Here is a 26,546-nt window from a genome sequence, read left to right as displayed (position 1 = left end):
CAAAATGCAAATTAAAAAACGAATTCTCGTAACTATGAATTCGCTATAAGTATAGCTATGTGAAAGAAAATATAATGGTTTATTTTATTTACATAATCAGCAATACATGCTTTTGGCAAAATAAATCATGGTATAAATACATATACACGGTAAGATGAAGTTCGGCTATACATATAATTATAGTATGTTATATGGATTATTGTTATTCCACAAGTAAAGGAAAGTAAATTATAAAATAAAATAATGTCGATAGATGATATAAATAAAGCCAAAAAGGCTCAAGAAACAGTAAAATGTAGCAAAAAAAAGAAAAACAACAATGTGACGGAATTTTAAGCAACTAGGAAGCAACAGAAGAATCAATGACATCTTTTCGTTTTAACATTGCAAAGTAGATAAATTTCGATACGTTACGGATACGTTTTACAGACTTTGTTGACATATTTTTTTCAAAATAATTCAATGTGTTAAAGTGATATTATGGGCATATTTCACTGTTGAATTGAGCTGAAAAGAATTAACAGGTAAAAAGAGTTAGTTAAAATGTGGTTACTGACCAATTATCTGCAACTCATCTTGCTACCAATTGTTTATAAAAATATATTTTATATTCGATATTTTACGTGACCCAGCCAGTCCCGTAAGGCGAAATGATCCTTAAAACAAAATTGTGTCTTTGTGTCGTATGAAAGAATCTGCACTAAAACTCAATTTAGGTTCACATCGTACATGCATGATCAGTTGTCAAACGAAAGTACGGTTGATATTGAAATGCATTATTTTTCTCTTTCCGGGATATGTTTTTAGTATGTTGATGCTGCATTAACAAATATAAGTCTATATGTAGTAAAAACACCAAAAATAAACAACGGTTGCGATAGACACCTATAAACTGCTAGATGCCCATAATATCACTTTAAAGGACAGCGTTATGTTGTATGTTGACCTAACATCTCGATAAATTGGACACATACATAGAAAATGAAATATTCAGATTCAATCATACCAGTAGTACACATTTTACGCTTTCGATCTTTGACGTTAATATTATTAAATCTTTCTTTTTCTATGTCTAAGTGATGCGAACACAATCGGAATCTACTCAATGCAATTCTATGTTTTTCATTATCTATACAATTTAGGTGTGTTTCAAAACATTTTTTAAATATGTTATAATATTTAAGCTTATTTTGAGACTGTATACATTCAAACCACGTTTGAATGTATACATCACGGACTCTTTGTTTTAGTATACAAATGTAATCGATTTCATGATTCTGATGCAACCATAAATGACTGAAACCAAGTGAATCAAGTGTAGTTTTAACAGCATTTGGCCAACACAGTTTGCCATCAATATTTATGCAAGCAACGTCAGTAATTAAAGTATTTAATACTCTATTTAACAAATTATTATGTGATCTTTTGATTTTACACCAATAATTAAGGGCTCGTTCTTAACATATGACTGATAATGGGAAGCGACCAAGTTCACCTACTCTACTACAGCCGCGTTTGATGTTTGTTGACGAACCCCAAGTATTTGTTAACATAATTTGAAATGCAATTTATCAACCTCGGGAATATCGCAAATACCCCAGACTTCGCAGCCATACGTGATAATTGGTGATACCGTTGCGTTAAAAAGTAATAATGTAGTTTAAATATCTAATTTGATTCTGCTAAAAAATGAGATAAGGTGATTAAATGCTTCGAGAGCCTGCTCATTCAATGCTCCAACTGCGCGTTAAAATGAACCGTTATAGAAAAATTTAACACCTAAGTACGTAAAAACATCTACTATTTCAATATTGTCGCCGTTGAGTTCCCATTTGTGAATATTTTTATATTAATATTTTTGAAATATACATACCTTAATTTTTGGGACAATGGAGCCTTTAGTCCAGGACTCAGGATATACGCAGCTATCAAATAAATAATTGAATATTTTAACTAGGTATGGGGAAATAAACTCTTTACAATCAATAAAAAAAGTCCGCAAAGTTACCGTCCAAATCAGCGCTTTTATTTCGGGACATCGAAGATATCGTCTTAATAATTTCATCAGTCGTTAATGGATCATCGAGAGAATCAATATTTATGCCGTCGGCTGAATCTGCATATTTGTAATTCTATAACAATTGTCGTTTGGCGTTGCCGACATTTGTTTAAAGGGATCTTTTTACGGTTTGGTAAATTGACAAAATTGAAAAAAGTTGTTTCAGATTCGCACATTTTCGGTTTAGTTATGATATTTGTGAGGAAACAGTATTACTGAACATTTGCCATGGTCTAATATAGCCATTATATGCATCTTTTGACGATTTAAAAACCTAAAAATTATAAAGCGTTGCAACGCGAAGCAATTGAATAATTTGGAGAGTTTTGTTATTGTCGTTTAAATTTGTGAAACTACGAAGATTACTTATATAACGTATAAAATACGCATCTTGGCAGGATAGCTCAGTTGGCTAATGCGTTTTTACTTCAGGATTCCGGGGGTCACTGGTTCGAGCCCTGCTGCGGGCTACTTTTTTTTCCTTTTTGAAATTTTATTTTTGATTTTTTACTGGAGCTTTTAAAATTTAATGTTTACATTTATCAATATAAAGCATTTAATGACAAACTTCAAAACATTCCAAAATCTGTGAAAAGGCCCCTTTAAAGTGATTAACAAACTCATTTACATTTATATTGGTTTGTTTTTTATTACCGCCTTTAAATTTCTAAATGTATTTTAAAACTTTTCGAGAATTGAATTTACTCATATGTTGTGTCACTCGGCTGGTTGTAAAATAATTGTTTCGATCTATAAAATAGGTCCTTAGCTTGTTTACAGTCAGTGTTAAACCAAGGCCAACATTTTTTATTTTCTGTTTCACGGAAGATTTAAAAAAAAATTGAGTTGGGGGGGGGGGATACAAAAAATAAATATAAAAGCATGAAAAGTGAGCAGTCGACCAAAAAAATAATAATAAAACTGTCTAAACCGATATATTTTTTTATTTTTGAAAATTTAATATCTCAGCCAATTTAACGTTATGTATACTTGCATTTACCTTTAAGTGTTTTATTTACCTCATTACACTGTTGTAGAAGCTTTTTATAATAAAAGTAGACATACTTGTTTATATATTTATAGCTAAAAGCACCTTTTGCATGTATATTACTTTAATAGAGACTAAACACGCGTGTAGTGTAGTATAGTGTAGTAGTGGTGATTCTGTTGTACTTCTAACACTAGATTTCCTACATTATTAAAGTTTTTTCGCGATTTAATTCAGTCTTGGAGGTCCCGGCAAAATTTTAAACACGTTTTAAATCTGGCCACGATTTTTCGGGAGCTCACGAATTGCATGAATCACTTACGACCGGCCCACGACTAGCTACGAATGAGTAAGGACCTTCGCCGATTGAGCTACGAATGTCCCCGACCGCAGAATCCTGAAGTAAAAACGCATTAGCCAACTGAGCTATCCTTCCAAGCATACATAAGATGCGTATTTAATACGTTTTATAAGCAATCTTCGTAGTTTCACAAATTAAAACGACAACAACAGAACTCTCCAAAGTATTCAATCGTTTCGCGTTGCAACGCTTTATAATGTTTAGGTTTTTAAATTGTCAAAAGATGCATATACTGGCTATATCAGACCATGGCAAATGTTCAGTAATACTGTTTCCTCACAAATATCATAACTAAACCGAAAATTTGCGAATCTGAAACAGTTTTTTTCAATTTTGTCAATTTACCAAAGCTTCAGAAATATAGTTTATAACAACTGGTCGTTTTAGCCGAATATCGACTTGTCGTGCTTGCCTTGAATTTCGTTGCTTGTCTTGTTTGCCAAATTGTTGATGTATATTAGAAATGTCATTAGATGGTGTTTTAAGATACTGTTTTCGGACAAAACACATTTTATATGGAATTATTCACGTCCGCATATATTAGTGCATTGCAAAAAGGAATATAAAATAGATATTTTGGCAGATTTAAACTGTGCTTGTCGTGCTTGCGTGAATTGTAACATAAAAACTAGGAATTTGCCTCGAATGATAGACTAAACTACTTATCTGGTGTCAAATGTTTATATAACAGGTAATAGTGCTCAACTTTTCCCATAGCCTGCGCTTCATTTCGTCAAAATAGAGTAAATAATAAGATACTTACGTTGATTTGAAGTTTCTTAGCCGAGGAAATGTTTACAATTTTCTACTTGACGTGCTAGCAAAAATGACGTCACGGACCACGTGTTATGGCCGCACTGAACAATATATGTTTATTTAATGTTTATTTAACAGTATACCAAATCAAACTTTGTGAAGGACATGACTTTATTATGCAGTTCACGGTTTACATATTTAGTTTACAATGATTCCAGGGAAGTTGCATTTCCAATAGCAATGGCATATTTAATAAACCTGATCAGTTGTGTGCGTTTTCTTCACTTGTATACATACTAAATCGAAGAGATTAAAAAAAGTGTCTTTTATAATGCGTGAATAAAGTTTAAGTTTACGAACGAGGTGAAATACTTACTTTATGCAGCTTCAAACTGGAACGTGAACAAGTTTTAAAAGATTTGCCACTCAATACCCGCGTCCTTCTTTTAGGGTCCTGGAACAGGAGCGTCTACACGTCAGAGAATATTAAAGCGTCTATTGGCACGGAAAAAGAGAGAATATGCTTCTAATAACGTTTTTTGCTTTGCGATTTTTTTAAAAACAATAATAAAAATGGGCTGACGCTTCTCATCTGGAATTTGGAAAATAGGCGGATTTCTTATATACTAGTACTTAGTTTTTGCAGTTTTAACAGGTTAAAAAAACGTTAATGTTTGAACTTTTACTTATTTCATATCAGGAATATAAAATATAATATTTTAAAGTTGTGTAGATAAATAGGAATATTAAGAATTATATCTTGCACTCAAATTAAATCAATACCACCAAATGGCAACGATGAGAAACCATGCCGTATGACGATGAAAAGCAAACAATTGTACATTTTAAATAAAGGTTCAGTTCAAAACCCTCAAATTAAAATACGTTAATTGTGTCAAAAAATGACAAATTTGCCCTTTTAAAAGTCAGGTTGATTCTGTTTTAAAGGTGTATTACTTCACAAACAAACAAAAAACTGATTGTTATTCCCACATGAGACCCACGTGCAAATAACATCCATGTTTGTTTCACAGATTCCTAAACCGGCTCACAAAGTCACAGTTTATTTACAAAACGACTGTAACAGGAACCCCATCCCATACCCCATAACAACCCTTCCCCAATAAGGTTAACCGAATAACAAACGATCTAAGAGAATATGCGTGTGTTATGTTCTTGTTATTAGTAGCCTTTCATTGAATATTCACTTCTCAACAGCTTTCTTTTCTAAAGTGTATGTGAAAATGCTACTGTTAGTAAGCACATACAAGTTTTGAATGTATAACTTGTAAATATTGTTTGATGTTTCTGATTTCCCATTCAGGTTTAAAACTGAAAGAAAAGAACAAATTGAACTGTAAACTATGCAAGCATGATCTTAATATGTCCGCACATTTATCAACACTGAAAACAAAAACTACTTTCAAGAAAATATTCCACAGACAAATCCAGTCAAAACCGATTTATGATCGTACATGTTGTTAATGTATTTGTTATTGGGAAATGAAAGGTTTACAATACTTTGTCTACTTCTCCGAACTCAATGAATATTTAGAAGTCAACACTGTATAAATATATATATAAAGATAAAATACCGAAAATGGATACATTGACCTTGCAGTCATCATTTTCCGCAGTAAAGAGATCATTGCAGCATAATCAATCAATCATCATTGATATCATTATTGTTATCGACGTTTCACAACCATCGTCACAACGAGCATTATCATCATCGACACAATTGCAATTGTCATCTTAATCAGCAACATTATTACAGCGCAGCAGCATCAGCTTCTACTAGAAATGGCGCGGCAGGTGCCGACGCGTATCCCCACGCCGCATGTTTGACCCAGGGGCGCGCCATGGTTAGTAATGGGTCAATGCATAGTTGAGATTGACCGTAATGTCATAAGAGAAGTTCAGTATCAATTAGAAGTGAATCGGAGTAGAAATGAACAAATTATAGTAAAAGACAATTTTGGGTGGGTGTGACCTATTATGGGCGGGGCGCCCCAGGGTTGGTAAAGGGGCCATACATAGTTGAGATTGTCCTTATTGTCATAAGAGAAGTTCAGTATTAATTTGAAGTAAATCGGTGTAGAAATGAAGAAATTACAGTAAAAGGCAAATGAGATTAACTGTATTGTCATCAGAGAGGTTCAGTATCAATTTGAAGTGAATTGGTGTAGAAATGAAGAAATTATAGTAAAAGGCAATTTTGGGTGGGCGTGGCCTATGTCGGCGGGGCGCCCCAGGGTTGGTAATGGGGCCATGCATAGCTGAGTTTGACCGTATTGTCATAAGAGAGGTATAGTATCAATTTGAAATGAATTTGTGTAGAAATGAAGAAATTATAGTATAAAGGAAATTTTGGATGGGCGTGGCCTATGTGGGCGGGTGCCCTAGGGTTGGTAATGGGGCCGTGCATAGCTGAGATTGACCGTATTGTGATAAGAGAGGTTAAGTATCAATTTGAAGTAAATCGGTGTAGAAACGAAGAAATTATAGTAAAAGGCAATTTTGGGTGGGCGTGGCCTATGTGGGCGGGGCGCCCCAGGGTTGGTAATGGGGCCATGCATAGTTGAGATTGACCTTAGTGTCATAAGAGAGAGAAGCTCAGTGTCAATTTGAAGTAAATCGGTGCAGAAATAAAGAAGTTAATGTAAAATAACATAAAAAAAATGAGTGAAAATCTCTGACCCGGCCCCGCCCTAGCCCCCATAACTTTTGACCCAGGGGTCAGATCAAAATTCCGTCACTGTCACCGTCGCACATATGCTCATAGCTACCATGTTTGTAAGTTTCAAGGTTCTAGTGCTAATAGTGTAGGAGGAGCAGTTGCCCAGGACGGACGGACGGACGGACAGACGCACATCAATACAATATCCCCACTTTTTCTCCGAAAAACATGGGGATAATAATAATGATTATGGTATTCATCATCCGTTGTATCATCATCATTGTATTTGTTCATTATACACATAGTTGTCTTTTTCAACAAACGAAAGAAGCAGCCATTTTTTTACAGATAACGGTGTTAAACTGTAGTAAGTGTTGTTTATCCTATCCATGTATAAATCAATTTCGCTTTGCCTATTTCGTGTACATGCCTTAACACAGGCGATTTCGAAACTTCTGGAAAATCCGACGAATTATTGATATTTTCACAGAAACAGAAACAAATGTTACAAGTCGAGTATACATTTGGGCCGTGCTCTGTGAAAAGGGGGTTTAATGCATGTGTCCATTTAGAATTAAAAACTTACCTTTTCCGTGATTTTATGCACTTTTCTGAGATTATGCCCGCTTTTTTATACCGCATATCAAAGCATTGTGCTTTGTGTTTTGTAAGTTGTTAAACGATGTAATTTTAATTTAAAAGATTTAAATTCCAACATCAACAAAGAGGGCCAATTTTCACCCCAAAAGATGATGTAAACAAATATTTCACCTCTGACTTAGCATTTAGAGAAGATTGTTCAACTATGTATGTCTATTTCAATTAAGTGACATTGGATCATGTTCAATCTTGAAACCTTGGATAAAAACTTTAACATTCTCTTTAGTGGAACACTAACTGATGTCATCTACCAAATATCAAATATGCAGCACATGTTTATATAAGTCTATAACTCACGGTTTCTTAAATAAAATATTCACATTTTATGTACTAGAATTTTCACTTCCCTAAGTTTGGATCAAGATCAATTCAAGCGCAGTCTGATCAGGATCCAAAGTGTTCGCTTAACATCTTTAGAAGAACTGACTGATTGACAATTATGTTGAACAGTTTGGATCCTGATCAGACTGCTCTTTTGGAGCCAAAATGGTCGCAATCGCCCTAAGGTCCAATTTCCTGTTATGTGGCTCATTTTTTCTCATGATTGATACAAATTATCATGATATAAAGCAAGTATGTTGTATATTAAATAGTATTTTTAGTGTGCATATTACGCCCATGGATGAAAGTTACAAAGTTGATTGTTATTTAAAGCTATTTAACAATTTAAAAAGTTTTCAATTCATTTTTATTTAAGTCAAATGCATGCTATATTTGTTACAAACATACATATGATTAACACTCAACAAAAGTTTAACGATCATTATAATACACTACACACCTGGCGTGGTTAATGGTCTCTATTGAAGCAATATAGTATAATACATGCGAATGGTGCTTTTAGATATAAATATATATAAATATGTTTACTATTATTATTTAAAGATTCTACAACAGTGTAATAAGATATATAAGACACTTAAAGGTTAATGCAAGTATACATAAGGTTAAATTGGCCTAATTTTAAATTTTCAACAACAAAAAAATCAGTTTAGATAGTTTTTTTATTATTTATTTGGCAGACTGCTCACTTTTCATGATTTTATTTTTATTGTTATTTATCCCCCCTGAGTCAATGTTTTTGAAAAAATTCCCGTAAAACAAATATAAAAAAATGCTGGCCTAATCATGTAAATAACTGCGGTATTTAAGGTATTGCAGTTTATGTTTTATATTCCATTACATTTTATGACAAACATAAATTATTTATCATCTAACCATTTAGAATAAAAACAAACACATTTGTTTAGGTGTCATGACAATCAGGGTATTTTATTTCTTGAAACACACGCACGGAGTGGGTGTTTGTATTTGACGGGGATTTCTACACATAAATGCAAGAAACAATTCTTCTGACGATCGTATGTGTTCAATGTGCAACAGAGATCGACCCCAATGGCACCGCTCAGTTGAAGAGCCTCGAGACGTCAGTAAACGTTACGACATCCTTCTCATATATCTAAGAACTGAAACGATACTAAATCCATTCTGTAGAACACGTCGTTATACGTATCATTAAACATGCACATGCGTTGCATGCGAATAATTAAATATTATTAATACCAATCAGACGTCAAGCCTTAACTCAAAATCATACAATTGCACAATTTAACTACACAATTCAAAAGCATAAGCCCAAGGACGCCACGGCCCTAATAACCGCCCGTCCGCCGCCGATGCCCAAAGCGCACACATGTCGCCCCCTATGCCCATCCACAACGGTAATTTGCGAAAAGTACATAAAGTGAAGCATAAGTTTTGATAAAAGCAGCTGCGATAATTACACGATTTATCCATTACCACCAATTAAGAGAAGTGCACATGACTTCACGTACACCCCAAACAATAATCGGTGGTAACGAACGATTCAGGTGTAACCGCGAGCGGGATACGCAACCCTACTGCTCATTTTTCATTTTTCTTATAACGGCAGGGGGATGTATGAGGACCCATGGCTCAAGACCGGTGTCTAGGTGCCTTCATCACCTCATGAAACCTCTAATTTTAGAGAAATCTGCAAATACTCAGCTGTTACTATATCGTAAACGTTAAGTATTCTTTTTAGAAAACCATGTAAATCCCATGGTAAATTGTCCGGAACCAATGCCCCTTTCTATCTCAAGTCAGTCATCCGTCTGCTCTCATAAAACTCACTGAAACACATAAAACATAATACTAACATCAACACACAACAGAGCATACATAAGCAAGATCACCGCCTTGCGGGTGCAGACCGCTCATCTATTTTCTTTTTAAAGGTGAAGGGACTCTTATTTTCAATCACAAAGGAGGGAGGGGTGGAATAAAGAGGGGTGTGAGTGTGTGGGTGTGGTGGTCATTTGTGAGATGATCTTTAAAAAAAAATAGGGGGGGGATTCGGGGGGGATTTGGGGGGGGGGGTATAGTATAGTGTGAGGGTGTGGTGGTCATTTGTGAGATGATCTTAAAAAAAAATAGGGGGTGGGGATTCGGGGGGGGGTGGGGGGTATAGTATAGTGTGAGGGTGTGGTGGTCATTTGTGAGATGATCTTAAAAAAAAATGGGGGGGGGGGAATTCGGGGGGGGGAGGGGTGGGGTGGGGGTTCTTGGGTGCGATGGTTGGACGGTATTTCAAACATAAAATAATAAAAATAAATATTTGTTTTTTTAACCGTTTAAAGAAAAACAATTTAGGGGTGGGGGGGTATAGTGTGAGGGGTGTGGTGGTCATTTGTGAGATGATCTTAAAAAAAAATTAGGGGGGGATTCGGGGGGGGGAGGGATTCGGGGGGGAGGGCACGGGGGAGGGCACGGGGGATGGTTTGGGTTGAGTCTATTATGGTATGTCAGGTAAGAGTAGTTTTGTCAAAGTATCAATCAAATCTAATCATAAAAAAGAAGTTATGGCATTTTAAGCAAAATTTAATAATTTGACCTTGAGAGTCAAGGTCATTCAAAGGTCAAGGTAACATTCAACTTGCCAGGTACAGTAAACTCATGATAGCATGAAAGTATTTGAAGTTTGAAAGCAATAGCCTTGATACTTTAGAAGTAAAGTGGATCGAAACACAAAATTGAACCATATATTCAAAGTTACTAAGTCAAAAAAGGGCCATAATTCCGTAAAAATGACAACCAGAGTTATGCATATTGTCCTTTTACTGTACCCTTATGATAGTTTGCGAGTGTTCCAAGTATGAAAGCAATATCTATGGTAGTTTAGGGGTAAAGTGGACCAAAACACAAAACTTAACAAAATTTTCAATTTTCTATGTATAAAGGGCCCATAATTCCGCCCAAATACCAGTCAGAGTTACATAACTTTGCCTGCACAGTCCTCTTATGATAGTTAATAAGTGTTGCAAGTATAAAAGCAATAGCTTTGATACTGTAGGAATAAAGTGGACCTTAACACAAAACTTAACCAAATTCTGTCAAAATGCACGCCAGAGTTATCTAACTTTGCCTGCCCAGTCCCCTCATGATAGTAAGTAAGTGTACCAAGTTTGAATGCAATAGCATTGATACTTTCTGAGAAAAGTGGACCTAAACGCAAAACTTAACCGGACGCCGACGCCAAGGTGATGACAATAGCTCATAATTTTTTTTCAAAAAATAGATGAGCTAATAAAACGATTTAAATCAAGTCTTCGCTCTACCCTGCTTGCCAATCTCTTGCACGACGGTTACATTACATTCACCTCTGTGTTGGGCTCAGAACGGACTATTGTTATGAAAGCGTCTCATTCATGTCATGATCATACCAAGCGTTCATCATTGAGGTTACAGTATACTAAACAATCTTTTGCACGACGGTTATATTGCATTCACTGCTATAAAGAAAACCATCTCATACCATGATATCTTATATAAGTCTTAATTCATTATTATAAAATTGATATGGTTTTTGGTTGTTAAGAAACCAACATACATACACACGTCGAAGCAATTCCTAACGTCACTCAATAAACATTATGTTCAATTATTTACATATGTAAAGTGCGTGGAATGATTCCATCTGCGTAAATGGGCAATAAAATAGTTCCAAAGAGTTGCATTAAAACTCGCAAGTATTTGCTCGATTTATCGTACATTTAAAAGTCATATTTCTTAATTTAATGCATGCGATCTTAAATATCCAATCAAATATACATTGAATGCGTTTGTTCGGTTTTAGCTATTTTATAGACAAAATGGCGTGCTGAGCCTTCCGCAGAGCTGTATGTGAGAGCAACGAACGACAACTCTGCATGGAGATTGCCTGCTTGCCTGTCGAATGACTAAACCTACAAATCTGTGCACGAGGAAATCTTGATTTCCGCACCATTGGACATGTATCACCTTCAAAAACCTGTATAACCAGTTTATTCATTCACACAACGATAATAAATACATTTATATTAACGATCAGTTTTGCAAACGCGGCAGTCAGGAACGTACAAGATGAGGATAACACTTGGCTTATGTGTTCTTGGGCTTTGCACAGGGGCTTTTGGTATGAATTAAAGAGAAGTTTTTGTCTTTTTATTGGTAGTTTTTAATAATAATGATGCTAGATTGTTCAGAGAAGTGATTTGACGAATACTAATACGATGATGATGGTGGTGACGATAATGGCGATGATGATTAAGAAATATTAAAATAATCATCATCATCATCATTATAATCAGTATTATCATTTTAAATAATAATAATAATAATAATTATTGTATTATTATTATTATTATTATTATCATTATTATTATTGCTGTTTTTGTTGTTCTTCTTCTTATTATTATTATTAGTATTATGTTTAAATAAAACGGAATTATTTGCAATTAAACTGAATATTTTTCATAAATGCAGGTTTCTCGCTGAGAATAAATTTCGTTCGCCACCTATCGTCCCTAGTTAAAAAATAATGTATTACCGGTATCTCAAAAATATGGACCATTTTATAGCCAATCTATATTATATGTATACAATTCATACACTTAGTTTCTAGTTGTATTTTATTGAATTTAAGGCAAACAAACGTAAATTTGTATCATGATTTTTTCTTTATTTATACATGTCAATAACTCAAGCAACAAACATACATATATCGGTAATAATATTAGTTTATTTATTTGCTAACCATGGACTGACCTGGCATAGCTGCTATAAGTAGCATGGAAATATAGTATAATCAAAACATACACGCTAACTTAAGTACCTGAAAATGTATGAATATCAGAACAATACTTAAACACTATTTGCAAGTAAAAGAATTAGTAAAAGAATAGTAATACATTAAGTAGAACAATGCCACCAACTTATATAAAAAGTTAGATGCATACAAATTGATGTTATCTTTGGAAATACAGTTGAATAAATGATTAATGTAATATATTCCATTCACTGCATGTATGAAACAATAATTAGAAAACATTACAATATAAAGTCTGTTTAAAACACTATCGCATAAGTAATATAGTGTATTTTCTATAAAACATAAATCATGCTGGTTTTGTATACGGGTATGAAACATGGATCAGGTAACGGACAGTTTATTATTGCGCAATAAGGAAGACATTGTATAAATACATTCATTAAACAAGCTAATAAATGTTACTTTTTAGAGTTGTGGTGTCTTACTCCAAACGATCATAACACAGTGGTCTAGTGACAGGGTTATTTAACTTGCTTGCCGTAGTTATTTTAGTTACTAGTTATATTGAGGCATTTAGTGACATGCATACTAATTTGCATATTTCATCAACATGGTTATCGCCTGCAAATTTTTCATTAAACTTCTCCTTGATAATATTTGCACATCTGATCTCTGTGAAGCCATGTTTATGTTTACGGATATGCATACTATATTTAATCTTCAATTTTATCAAATTGAACTTATGTTCCATCCAAGTTTACCAACGCGTCATAACTTTTTAACAAAATCACCATGTCACTATTTTTATTCCTCGCAAACATTGATTGTTCCTAATTCGCTCCGTTAGTTATTTTTGGGAACCAATGCTATCCGTTTTCTACAGAAAAATGGATTGTTAGATGCCCTGTTCTTGGCATTACAGCTTCTAAATACGAAAAACAATGAGAAAAAAAATTCAATCATACAGAAGTTTTGAAATAAAAAAATTGTTTTTCTTGAATTTTAACAATTATCTCAAATTTTCAGTACGAAAGATCTTGGAAGGAACATTATTTATTTTGTTAATTGATAAAAGGCAAGAGTATGTTGAAGAGCTTATAAATGCTGTTATCATTTAACTACACATATTACCAAGAGGTTAGTAAAACTGTTTTTTTTCTTTTATTATTTCGACTGAAGAGCACTTCACTTTAAATCATTGACGAAAGCAGTTTTAATGTTGATAAAATGTACCGCTCAGGACCGGATTTAGGGAATTAATAGCAGATGCGGATTTCAGTGGTATTTTTCGAAGTGGTTACAATGTACCTCCCGTAAATGGCGAGAGTTCAAAACCAACGCGGCGTTTTCATGTTTTCAACAAATCAAACTTTTAATACACATTTTTATTGATACATGAGGATAATTATAGCAACATAATATTGAATTGATAAGAGTAAATTCATTCAGCACTAATTTAATTATATAAATTACATGGGGTTTCGTGCAGTTTTAGACGGATTATATTTTATTAGATTTAGTTTAAAAAATACTTTAAGTATGTTTAGTAATATCGTAATGCCCTTTTCCCAAACGAAGGCCGAGCAGCAGAATCAGGAATCATACCAAAATGGCGACACAAACTTTTAAATTGAAGGAATAATAATAATACCATTACTATTATTATTATTTTTATTAGCTCATCTATTTTTTTTTTTTAAATTATGAGCTATTGTCATCACCTTGGCGTCGGCGTCGGCGTCGGCGTCCGGTTAAGTTTTGCGTTTAGGTCCACTTTTCTCAGAAAGTATCAATGCTATTGCATTCGAACTTGGAACACTTACTTACTATCATGAGGGGACTGGGCAGGCAAAGTTAGATAACTCTGGCGTGCATTTTGACTGAATTATGTGACCTTTTTATACTTAGAAAATTTAAAATTTTGGTTAAGTTTTGCGGTTAGGTCCACTTTTTTCAGAAAGTATCAATGCTATTGCATTCAAACTTGGTACACTTACTTACTATCATGAGGGGACTGGTCAGGCAAAGTTAGATAACTCTGGCGTGCATTTTGACAGAATTATGTGCACTTTTTATACTTAGAAAATTGAAAATTTTGGTTAAGTTTTGTGTTTAGGTCCATTTTATTCCTCAAGTATCAAAGCTATTGCTTTCATACTTGCAACACTTACTAACTATCATAAGGGGACTGTGCAGGCAAAGTAATGTAACTCTGACTGGTATTTTGACAGAATTATGTGCCCTTTTTATACTTAGAAAATTGAAAATTTGGTTAAGTTTTGTGTTTAGGTCCACTTTATTCCTACAGTATCAAAGCTATTGCTTTCATACTTGCAACACTTATTAACTATCATAAGGGGACTGTGCAGGCAAAGTTATGTAACTCTGACTGGCATTTGGACGGAATTATGGGCCCTTTATACTTAGAAAATTGAAAATTTGGTTAAGTTTTGTGTTTTGGGCCACTTTACCCCTAAATTATCATAGATATTGCTTTCATACTTGGAACACTCGCAAACTATCATAAGGGCAAGTTGCATAACTCTGGATGTCATTTTTATGGAATTATGGCCCTTTTTTTACTTAGTAACTTTGAATATATGGTTAAATTTTGTGTTTCGATCCACTTTACTTCTTAAGTATCAAGGCTATTGCTTTCAAACTTCAAATACTTTCATGCTATCATGAGTTTACTGTACCTGGCAAGTTGAATTTTACTTTGACCTTTGAATGACCTTGACTCTCAAGGTCAAATAATTAAATTTTGCTAAAATTTCAATAACTTCTTTATTAATGATAAGATTTGATTGATACTTTGACAAAACTACTCTTACCTGACATACCACAATAGACTCCACCCAAACCATCCCCCGTGCCGCCCCCCCCCCCCCCGAATACCCCCCTATTTTTTTTTCTTTTTTTTTTTAAAGATCATCTCACAAATGACCACACCCCTCACACTATACCCCCCCCCCATTTTTTTTTTAAACGGTTAAAAAACACAACTATTTATTTTATTATTTTATGTTTGAAATACCCTCCAACCGTCGCACCCAAGAATCACCCCCACCCCCCCCCCTCCCCCAACCCGAATCCCCCCCCCCCTAATTTTTTTTTTAAGATCATCTCACAAATTACCACCACACCCTCACACTATACCCCCCCCCACCTCACCCCCTCCCCAATTTTTTTTTATCCCCCGCCAGAGGCGGAGGGATATTGTTTTGGCGTTGTCCGTCCGTCCTTCCGTCCGTCCGTCCTTCCGTCCGTCCGTCCGTCTGGCTGTCCGTCCGTCCGTCCGGCACTTTTGTGTCCGGAGCCATATCTTGGAAGTTCTTTGGTGGATTTCATTTAAACTTGGTATGAGTATATATATGCATAAGAGGGTGATGCACGCCAAATGGCATTGTACACCATCTGTTAAAAACAGACTTATGGCCCTTTGTATCTTGAAAAAATGCTTTTTAGTGTCCGGAGCCATATCTTGGAAGTTCTTTGGCGGATTTCATTGAAACTTGGTATGAGTATATATATGCATAAGAGGATGATGCACGCCAAATGGCATTGTACACCATCTGTTAAAAAAAGAGTTATGGCCCTTTGTATCTTGAAAAAATACTTTTTACTATAGGCATTTTTGTTTCCGGAGCCATATCTTTGAAGTGCTTTGGCGGATTTCATTGAAACTTGGTATGAGTATATATATGTTTAAGAGGATAATGCACGCCAAATGGCATTGTACACCATCTGTTAAAAACAGACTTATGGCCCTTTGTATCTTGAAAAAATGCTTTTTACTATAGGCATTTTTGTGTCCGGAGCCATATCTTGGAAGCGCTTTTGTGGATTTCTTTGAAACTTGGTATGAATATAACCTTCCTTTGTCTTAGTTTTGTGTTATTGTCCTCCGTCCGTCCATCTATCATTATGTTCATCCGTCCAATTTGCACCCATTCTCAAACAAAGCATATGTTGCGGGTGATACCTTGGGCCTTTCAGGCCCTCTTGTTTTTTTTGTTTTTAAGATCATCTCACAAATTACCACCACACCCTCACACTATACCCCCCCCCCCACCTCACCCCCCCCCCCCAATTTTTTTTTTTTTTGAAACGGTTAAAAAACACAAATATTTATTTTTTATTATTTTATGTTTGAAATACCGTCCAACCATCACACCAAAGAATCCCCCCCACCCCCCCCCCCCCCCACCACCATACCCCCCTCCACCCTCGCCGAATTTATTTTCTTTTGCATTTTTTTCGCATTTTTGAAAGATAATGTAATAAATGTCCACACCCCCACACTATACACCCCTCTTCACTCCACCCCTCCCTCCTTTGTGATTAAAAATGAGAGTCCCTTCACCTTTAAAAAGAAAATAGATGAGCGGTCTGCACCCGCAAGGCGGTGCTCTTGTTATTTTTATTATTATAAGTAGTAGTATTATTTTTATGATTTTACAAAATAATAATAATAATATTATTAACCCTTTATAATAAGCATATGGCCTCATATTCCAGGTTGTTGGTGGTCACTTACAGAGGAAGTTTGTTACAAAGCTGACGGAATCGGATGCTTCAGCAACGCCAAACCATATGACAACGCCAATTGTAAACTTCCAGAGTCGCCAAATGCTATTCAGGTAAAGAACTTGCTCAAAATAAGCAATGTTATGAAGACAGTAAAATTCTGTGAAACTACGTGCATTAATTTCCACCTATAAATACACGTCCGTTTCATTTAAGAATAATAGTATATTAAATCTACAACACGTCATTAAGGATATTATATAAAAGTCTTAGATATTTGTTAAAGTGATATTATGGGCATTTTTCACTATTGCATTTAGCTGAAATGAATTAACAGGTCAAAAGAGTAAGTTAAAATGTGGTTACTGACCAATTATCTACAACTCATCTTGCGACCAGTTGTTTATAAAAAATATTTTATAGTCGATATTCTTACGTGACTCACCCAGTCCTCTAAGCCAAAATGATCCGTAAAACAAAATTGTGCCTATGTGTCGTATGAACGAATCTGCACTAAAACTAAATTTAGGTTCACATCGTAAATGCATGATCAGTTGTCAAACGAAAGTACGGTTGATATTCAAATGCATTATTTTTCTCTTTCCGTGATATTGTTTTAATATGTTGATGCTGCATTAACAAAAATAAGTGTATATGAAGTGAAAACACCAAAAATAAACAACGGTTGCGATAGACACCTATAAACTGCTAGATGCCCATAATATCACTTTAAATGAGCCTCACTACAATGTTGTGCATAAGATTGATTCATTAATCCAATAGTACCCAAGTAATTCACAACATGCATTTACATTTTTAAAATACACTATTAACACCTGTGGAAGAAATGTGGACGACACGATATTAAATATTATACCATGTTTCAAAGAGTGATACAAGTTTGCCCTTTCCACAGTGTTTAATTCAAGTTACATGCACGTTAGAGTTTTCTATAACTTCCCATCGGACTGGTGTATGGCATTCTCGTGTCATCTTAAGGTCAAGTTCCTGCTGTACACCCGTGCGAACACCCAGTCGCCTCAGATTGTAAATACAACTCAAGACTCCATCCAGGCGTCGCGTTTCTCCAGCACCAGAAAGACTAAGTTCATCATCCACGGCTACAATGATGAACACGGTCCATGGATGAGCGAAATGGCACAGGCTATAATCAAAAGGGTAAAATCTCGATAGCAAGAACGTGGGCTGCTTGCTTCAACTGGCCTAGAAAGGAATATCGACTGATAAATTTGCTTTTTTCGATAATTTATTTTGTAGCTCATCTATTTTTTTGAAAAAAATTATGAGCTATTGTCATCACCTTGGCGTCGGCGTCGGCGTCTGCGTCGGCATCCGGTTAAGTTTTGCGTTTAGGTCCACTTTTCTCAGAAAATATCAATGCTATTGCATTCAAACTTGGAACACTTACTTACTATCATGAGGGGACTGGGCAGGCAAAGTTAGATAACTCTGGCGTGCATTTTGACAGAATTATGTGCCCTTTTTATACTTAGAAAATTGAAAATTTTGGTTAAGTTTTGTGTTTAGGTCCATTTTATTCCTTAAGTATCAAACTATTGATTTCATACTTGCAACACTTACTAACTATCATAAGGGGACTGTGCAGGCAAAGTAATGTAACTCTGACTGGCATTTTGACAGAATTATGTGCCCTTTTTATACTTAGAAAATTTAAAATTTGGTTAAGTTGTGTGTTTAGGTCCACTTTATTCATACAGTATCAAAGCTATTGCTTTCATACTTGCAACACTCGCAAACTATCATAAGGGTACAGTAAAAGGACAATATGCATAACTCTGGTTGTCGTTTTTACGGAATTATCGCCCTTTTTTGATTTAGTAACTTTGAATTTATGGTTAAATTTTGTGTTTCGATCCATTTTACTTCTTAAGTATCAAGGCTATTGCTTTCAAACTTCAAATACTTTCATGCTATCATGAGGTTACTGTACCTGGCAAGTTTAATTTTACCTTGACCTTTGAATGACCTTGACTCTCAAGGTCAAATTATTATATTTTGCTAAAATTGCCATAACTTCTTTAGTTATGATTAGATTTGATTGATACTTTGACAAAACTACTCTTACCTGACATACCACAATAGACTCCACCCAAACCATCCCCCGTGCCCTCCACCCCCCCGAACCCCCCCCCCCCCCATTTTTTTTTTTAAGATCATCTCATAAATTACCACCACACCCTCACACTATACTCCCCCCCACCCCACCCCCAATTTTTTTTGGAAACGGTTAAAAAACACAAATATTTATTTTCATTATTTTATGTTTGAAATACCGTCCAACCATCGCACCCAAGAATCCCCCCACCCCCCTCCCCCACCCGAATTCCCCTCCCCCTATTTTCTTTTTTAAGATCTTCTCACAAATTACCACCACACCCTCACACTTTACCCCCCCACCCCACCCCCCATTTTTTTTAAACAGTTAAAAAACACAAATATTTATTTATATTATTTTATGTTTGAAATACCGTCCAACCATCGCACCCAAGAATCCCCCCCCCTCGAATTTTTTTTTTCATTTTTGCATTTTTTTCGCATTTTTGGAAGATAATGTAATAAATGTCCACACCCCCACACTATACACCCCTCTTCACTCCACCCCTCCCTCCTTTGTGTTTGAAAATGAGAGTCCCTTCACCTTTAAAAAGAAAATAGATGAGCGGTCTGCACCCGCAAGGCGGTGCTCTTGTTCTATTTTAGCTTCATTTCCTGTATGTACATTAATAATATTCTCACTAGAGCTAGTTTAAGTAATTATAGAGACCATTTAAAGCAAAACGAATTATGGTCTTAATTTTATAGACAGGCAAAATATCAGTGTTAGAAAAGGGTTTAAGTTGTATCGTGTTTTGTAACAAATGTATGTTTCTTCCACCCTGTCTTCAAAAGCCGACATTGTTTAATGTGAATGTGCTCAAAGAAACAGAATCAAGGACTGCGCGAATGATCTTATTAATGCAGCCTGAGAAGATACTCAGTTTTCAAGATACATGTTTTATTATTGTAATTACATGTAGAATACTAATTTACTTCGACATTACTCAGAAAAAGATTTGAATCGTGTGCAAGTCTTGCGTGTTTTCCATTAATCTGCACACAACTTGCCCCCTTCCTAGTTTACTGTATCATTTCAAGATTGTATGTTTTTTTGCTTTCGTTGTCAATTTAGTTCGAGGAGATGTATGAACGTTTGCGCATTTAATACGCAGGAAGACGCAAATGTGTTTGCAGTGGATTGGTCGAAAGGAGCTGACTATCAATTACAATCAGGCAGCGGCGAATACCAGGGTCGTCGGGGCTCTGATTGCGCAATTTATAACACAACTTCGCACCACTTCGCAGGCGCAATATGGCGACTTCCATTTGATTGGTCACAGTCTTGGTGCCCATATTTCCGGTTACGCCGGTGAAAGGATTTCCAGAATCGGTCGAATAACCGGTCTGTGTGCCTAGTACATATATCGAATGTATTGTCCTTTATTTAATATGGACTATTTAGTCAGTGTAATTCTTCTTTATGCCCACTTAACGTGCCTCTTAAAGCGTTTTTTTTTCAAATTATCCTTTAACATGTAACTTTGAGTGGCCTTATTCGATGTTCTATTGTTTATATATAATTGTATATTTTATAAACATAATCAATTGCCTGTGTTGCCCTTATTTATCGGTACAACGTGTGACCCTAGCTTTAAATATTGCCAATATACTCGCTGCAGGCCTTGATCCGGCTGGTCCCAGGTTCGAGAAAAGGGACCCCAAGGTTCGTCTTGACCCTACAGATGCTTTGTTTGTCGACGCTATTCATACGGACGGCGACTCACTCATTCAACTTGGTAGGTAAAGAAACGCAATAGTGATGTAATGTATTCAAAATACTCCGTACACAAGTGAAGCATTTAAGTTTTCGATAAAAAAATGTCTATCTATAACTATAGGCGTAATGGTAGTAGCATTTAATGCACTTTTGTCATGTCGATATCTCAGTATTTATTGCCTTTACGTTTTAAGTTCACTTGAGCACAGAATTCTTATGGTGATCATAGTTCGTGCGTCAATCGTCTTGTGTCGTCTTGCGACAACATTTACGTTGTTAACAGTCTTAAGTTTATTGTTCGATCCATATGTAACGTGGTCAGACATTTTGTAAGAATTTTCATGAGGTCAACGATAAGGTCACTTTTAATTTAAAAAAAACGCTTGACACTCTGGAAGACAATTTATAGTGTAATCTTCGTGAACTTGGTAAAGACATTTTTTATAATTTTGCGTCGATTAAGCATTATAATTGCTCCGATTATTGGAAAACAATGTCTCTATGGAAAAGGGGCGTTTTGCTCGTATGACTATAGTGAAACATTGTTTACAATACAGAAGTCAAACTTTAAGCCAAATCTTCGTGAAACATGAACAGGGCATTTGTTTAATAGCTTGGTTAAGTTTCAAAATGATTCTCTTTTGTCATAAATCATGGACGCCAGGGATGGGGAGCAGTTATCCTCGTTAAACTTGGTAGGAAAAGTTGTTCAAATGGTATCTCGACCGAGTTCGAAAATTATTCCGGTCTGTAATATTTCTGTAATATTTCCGGGCAATATTTCGTCCATGGCTATAGTAAATCCTTGTGAACGGTCTATTTGCCACATTTATTGCCCGGGTGAGCGTCTTAGGAGCCCTGGTCCTCTTGTTAATCTTAGCGCAACACTACACCACAACTATAAAATGTTGTTAACAAACCAATAAACACGGCTTAATAAAAAGTGTCTCATATAAAAATGACTGATACATCTATGTTCAGGTTTCGGGCTCGAGCAGCCAGTAGGTCACGTGGACTACTACCCTAACGGCGGAGAAAATCAGCCGGGCTGTTCCAAAGAGTTAGGGCAACATTGGTTCAACCTTAAAACAGGGGGCATTGAAGGTAAAGACTTCAGTTTCTTAGCCTTTCTTATTCCCTTTTTTACCTTATGACTATTGAACATATGAAGAGAATGATACGACACATAATTAATATGAATTGAATAAATTTTAAAATTACAGCTGATGGTTTTTCATCACATTTATAGTTTATAATGTTCAAACTTTAACATATTGTTGATTCAACACAGGCGTGTAATTGACACCATGTTATTATCTATAATGTACATTAAAGCAGCCTGTTTAGTATTTTAACTTATATTGCATTGGCTGTAACCGCCTATATGCAGACAAGTCATCTTTTAAGATAACTTTTCATGATTAAGTAATTATTTTTGTCTTACTCTACTTTAGAGATGACCGGCGGTGTTGCTTGCAGTCACATGCGCGTCCTTGACTTATTCACCGAGTCCATCAACTCCAACTGCAACTTCGTGGCGCAACCGTGCAGCAGCCGCGCTGACTTCCAGGCCGGCAGGTGTAACACGTGCGGTGCCGGATGTGCAAACATGGGCTACGACTCCAACATCCAACAACCCCTTAGCGGCACTTACTACCTCTCCACCAATGGCCAAAGTCCTTACTGCCAATCTTGAATTACGAAATTACAGAATACCTTCTTGACAACGCTAAAGACGAATTCTCTCGAGTTGCTGATTTTCGAACGTAGAATATGATGTCCTTGTAATATAGGTTTCACTAAAGTATACTCCCTATATTTTTGTATTTGTATTTTTGTTGATATTTGGAAACTTTGTTTGTATGATAAAATAATTAGAAGACGGCGATGATGAAACAAATAATAATTATAATAATAATAATAATTAGAAGAAGAAGAAGAAGAAGAAAAATAAGTATAATAAAGTATAATAACATAATAATAATAATAATCATAACAATAATTATTATAATAATAATACAGTGCCCCAGATAAGCTGCGTATCTGCGTCTTTCACCCTATCAAAATGTTTAAAAATGCAAAGAAATACAATATCATGCGTATTGAAAACGCAACCAATTTGACTTTTACGCAAATTCGTCAAATTTGTTGCGTACGATACAAAAGCTTCGATAAAAAATGCTTTGCTCATTTTAGGTATTTTCTCTTTGGAATTATTATCGTATCGCGGTGACGCTTACATTCAGCAAGCTCAGCAAATGGTCATAGTTATTCAAATGCTATGCGGACTGGATTTTATAGTTAAATTAAGCGTCTGACCAAATTATTTACGACGACAAACATGCGTTTTCAATCTGACTTAATTCGTCGCTCATTGTGCATGTATTTGTAAAGCGTCTGTTCTTTTAGTTTCTATTACGATGCGAAATAAAAATGGATAAGAGAGGTCGAAAGACGTCCGAGATTGTTGCGCCAAAATATAAGCCGATCACAAACTTTTTCGAATCAAGAAAGCAAGAGCCAATAAGTGCCGAATCATTCGTGTTATCGGTTTTGTTAGAAACTGTGTATACAGCAGTTGAGTTGACATCCAAAAAACATGATGGAAAGTCTGTGACTGAACAAACCTGTCAAAAGTATAAAAAGGCATGTCCTTGGTTAGAAATTGCCGACATTTCTTTAAGTTTATATCATGGACAGTTTCAAGGATTAAAGATATTACGAAACATAAGTTTATTAAAATTTATGATGATAGTTTACAGTTCTATTGAATCAATACAAGTGTGTAGCGTCAACAGAAGTAAATCAGTAATTATTTTAAGGTATGCATTTTTGTTACTCATTTCACTTGAAGATAGTTGAAGAATGGAATCACCCTATTTTTCAAAATCAATGAGTGAAAACCCTATTTCCCAAATAATTATCTGTGGCACTGTAATAGTAATAATAATAAAAAAAATAATAATAATAAAATAATGTTAATAATAATAAAAATAATTATACTGATAATAATAATAAGAAGAAGAAGAAGAAGAACACGAACAAGAAGAAGAAGAAGAAAATAAATAATGACCAAAATAATAATAATAATAATTATCATTATTATTATTATAATAATTACATGATGACGATGATGATGATGACGATATGATGATAATGATGATATGATGATGGTATTATAATGATGATATGAGGATGAAGATGATGAGGATGATGAGGATGAGAATGATGCTGATATGATGATGAGGAGGAGGATGTGGATGATGATGTGGATGATGATGTGGATGATGATGTGGATGATGTGGAGCATGATGTGGAGCATGATGTGGATGATATGGATGATGATATGGATGATGATATGGATGATGATATGGATGAGGATATGGATGAGGATGAGGAGGAGAATGATGAGGAGAAGGATGATGATAAGAATGATGAGGATGATGATGAGGAGAATGATGTGGATGATGATGTGGATGATGATGTGGATGATGATGTGGATGATGATGTGGATGATGATGTGGATGATGATGTGGATGATGATGTGGATGATGATGTGGATGATGATGTGGATGATGATATGGATGAGGAGGAGGAGGATCATGATGATCATGAGGAGGATGAGGATGATGATAAGGATGTTTTGGATGATGAGGATGGTGATGATGAGGATGAAGATGTATATGAGGATTAAAATGATGATGATGATGATGAGGAGGAGTATGTGATGATGATGATGAAGATGATGATGATGAAGATGATGATGGATGATGATGGATGATGATGATGGATGATGATGGATGATGATGATTGATGATGATGATGATGATGGATGATGATGGATGATGATGATGAGGAGGAGGAGTATGTGATGATGATGATGATGGTTGATGATGAATGATGATGGATGATGATGGATGATGATGGATGATGATGATTGATGATGATGATGATGATTTTACATGCTTAAATTTAATGAAAGAATTGAAGCTACACACGTTGCATTCACGTATGTGAAATTCTCGAAAATCTTTTTTTTTTGTCATTAAATCTTCCGTCACCTGTATTTTTCCTAAATATTTGTTGTCTCTAAATTTTCGGACAGGATATAATTTGTACAAGTTCAAAAACGTAGAGTTATTATGGCATGCTGGATATATGTTTATCCTACAGCTAAATGATTTTATAGAACAAAATAGGACTCGTACAGAAAAGATAAGGTTTTCACCACGGCTATTTTTAGATAAGGTTTATTCCACAGATATTGTAAGAACATATGGAGTACTTTTTCGGCCTTTCACCCCTGATTGCGTCATTCAGGTCATTGGGTACGCAGTCGTTGGACGAGTTAACGAGTGTGTGCGTTCGCGATTGATTATTAAGAGGATAATACACGGCTGAGCCGGGCCAAGCAGTGATAATCGGCCCGCAGGAAGCATAACGGCCCGAGGGCTTTAGCGACCTGGGGCATATTATCACTGCCCGGCCCGGCTCAGCCGGGTATTTAACGTCTATAATATATATCTTACTTTTATACTACATTATAGATGGGCACAGGTTTTGAGTCATACAATCATACTATTTTGGTCCTTCACTAAAATTTATGAAAACCAGCTTTCCGTACTTATATTTTTATTGAATTGATTACGCAATTTATTACGTATCTCATGTGACGTAATTTAAATGACGAAACAAGCTAGACGCTTTGGATGTAAGGACAACAACAATTCGAACTTGGATGGTTTTTCTTAAGGTAGCGCACCTCTAATGATTTCCCGCGATTTATTTTAAGATCATTGCCGATCTTCAATGATCGGTTATTTCCGAGAGATGCATTTTATTTTTTTCAAACTTCGAATTTTGATATGTGTTTACCTAATTCATTAAGAATACATTATTTTCACTATAAATATTGACTTTGATCCAATTATCATCTGAAAAATACGATTTCGCGATTTCTTCAAAGATCGACTAGCCTTTTTACCTGTTAACTTATCGATATTTAATTAAAGGTAGCACCGATATGAGGTTGTCGTGGCCGAGTGGTTTAGGCGATGGTCTTTTGGGATCTTCCCGCCTAGGTTCGAATCCTGCCGACATCGCATTCTTTTTCCGACGCGTTTTATTTCTTTTCTAACGTAATTTGATTTAATATAGCATATAAGTTATGTTTATTGTTAAATATGTTGAAAATTGTATGCACATCCTTCAATTTTTAAAATTAAAACAACGTTATGGCTAAATTGGGTAATTTACTGCTGAAAATACGAATGATGCATGTTGCATTTTTATTTTTATTTCAAAAAGTAAACGATAAATCTATCTATTTCTTGGTATTTTTATTGTATATATTGTTTCTATAAAAACTAAGTTTAAAATATAACTTAAATGATACTATTTTGAATTTTACTTGGCTGAAATCACTAACATTTCATGGCGCTATTCCATAGATAAAAATTTGTAAAAAATAAATGTCTGTAAAAGAATACTTATTTCATCTTGTTTAAACTTTAAACACCTTTACAGCATCTGTACACACCAACTGC

General features: G+C 35.2%; 1 pseudogene; it reads left to right on the top strand.

The window, feature by feature from the left end:
* Nucleotides 1-11,830: 11,830 nt before the first annotated feature.
* On the top strand, nucleotides 11,831-22,818 carry LOC127862096 (pancreatic lipase-related protein 2-like; annotated as a pseudogene).
* The last annotated feature ends 3,728 nt before the right edge of the window (nucleotides 22,819-26,546 follow it).

The sequence above is a fragment of the Dreissena polymorpha genome, chromosome 16 (assembly GCF_020536995.1).
Source record: "Dreissena polymorpha isolate Duluth1 chromosome 16, UMN_Dpol_1.0, whole genome shotgun sequence".
Taxonomy (NCBI): Eukaryota; Metazoa; Mollusca; class Bivalvia; order Myida; family Dreissenidae; genus Dreissena; species Dreissena polymorpha.
This window is presented reverse-complemented; position numbering and strand designations above follow the sequence as displayed.